The 1,538-nt window shown below is 39.2% G+C and overlaps 1 protein-coding gene across 2 annotated transcripts in view; it reads left to right on the top strand.

The window, feature by feature from the left end:
• Window positions 1–1,538, top strand: part of LOC107551287 (schwannomin-interacting protein 1-like) — an 87,858-nt gene that overhangs the window by 80,703 nt on the left and 5,617 nt on the right. The gene's annotated exons all lie outside the window — the stretch shown is intronic.

Below are 1,538 nucleotides of genomic sequence, written 5' to 3'. Positions count from 1 at the left end.
GTCCACGGTGAAAGTTGATGTATTCCCTCAGTGACCAGCACAGATCAGCTCTAGGCATGACGAAGCGGATATCGTCCTCTTTTGGAAGACCAAACAAAGTAGTTTCGCTTTCACAACGAATCACACAGCGTCTTCACAACATGGCGGCAGCAACAATACTACAGCGAGAATAAAAGTTACGCCTTCTTTCTTTGCGTGAACATTTGGGCGGCGTTATGCAAATCTTCCCACATAGTGATGTAGACATGTGGAGGCGTGTTAGAACGAGCCGTTTTAGGGGGGCGTGGCTGACTCTTAACTTTTATAAAGAATATCTCTTTGGCTTTGAGACTTTAGTCTTTGCAACTTTACAGATCTTCTTTATGCACCAAGAGCTTGTAACACTCCAAAGAGAAAGGAAACACTGAAATCGCATCATATGACCCCTTTAACATAAGAGTCAGGACAGGAGTATTTTAATGAATGTCAAGTTGGGGCAAGTTAAAGTGTAAGAAAGTTGCGCACATCCCACAAACCCACACAGGGCTCAGGTGCAGGACAAAAAAAAGTCAAACTATAGCAAAAATACAAATGTAAGTAATAAATTATCCAGTGTGCGGACAATACGTTTGTATTTTTGCTATAAGTTGGGGCAAGTTGTCACATTCTGTGGACTCTTTACTCTTTATTTTATTTATTTATTAATTTATTTATTTATTTTGCTTTTGAACACAAAAATGATCTTTGCTATGATCTCCCATTCATCATCATAGACGTTTACCCATCTGTGACGACTTTTGCTTCTCAGAACCCCAGGAAAATTAAAAGGGTCAATAAGCGGAAGTTGTCACATTTTATATCTTGACAACTTTTCTGTTTAAAATCCTTTAAATGGAATATAATACACTATAATACAGACATTGTTGTGACAGAAATTACTTTTGAAAACAAATCCATAGTGTGTGATAATGTGCTCAGGAATGTCTCTCTTCTTTCTACTGCCGATGCTTTACAAATCATACTTATAGATGTTTTATTATTTATAATAATGAGTCTGTTCTCCAGCAGGGAGTCTGAGGACCGAAACTGTGATGTAATTTGTATTATTATTATTATTAATGTGGTGACATTACACAATATGTATAGGCCTCTTCACCTTCTGACTTCTCTCCCCACTCTGTTTTATGAAAAATAATGTTGACAGTGTTCTGACAGACTGAGGAAAGGCTGGTTTTCTATTCATAAGTTAGTGACTTTGCTCTGAAAAGCGCTAGCTGTGACTGTACTGTGTTCTCAGATGTTTTACTGCAGTATGTGTACTTCCATTGTAATAGCTGTGCAGTACTGTAGCTCACTGCTGATCTGAAGGAGTTTTATTCATGATTGTTAGGCACTGAAACACAAAGCCCACACATCCTGTTCAGGTGAAAGAGCTCGGAGGAAGTGTGTGTTACTCTGCCAGGAGTTCAGGAAGGAAGTCCCATGTGACGTCACTGAACTGTGTGTGTGTGTGTGTGTGTGTGTGTGTGAGAGTGAGTGTGTGTGTGTGTGTGTGTGTG

This window comes from Sinocyclocheilus grahami, unplaced genomic scaffold (assembly GCF_001515645.1).
Source record: "Sinocyclocheilus grahami isolate Dianchi unplaced genomic scaffold, SAMN03320097.WGS_v1.1 scaffold419.1, whole genome shotgun sequence".
Lineage (NCBI taxonomy): Eukaryota > Metazoa > Chordata > Actinopteri > Cypriniformes > Cyprinidae > Sinocyclocheilus > Sinocyclocheilus grahami.
Note: the sequence above shows the minus strand (reverse complement) of the source record. Positions and strands in the feature narration are given on the sequence as shown.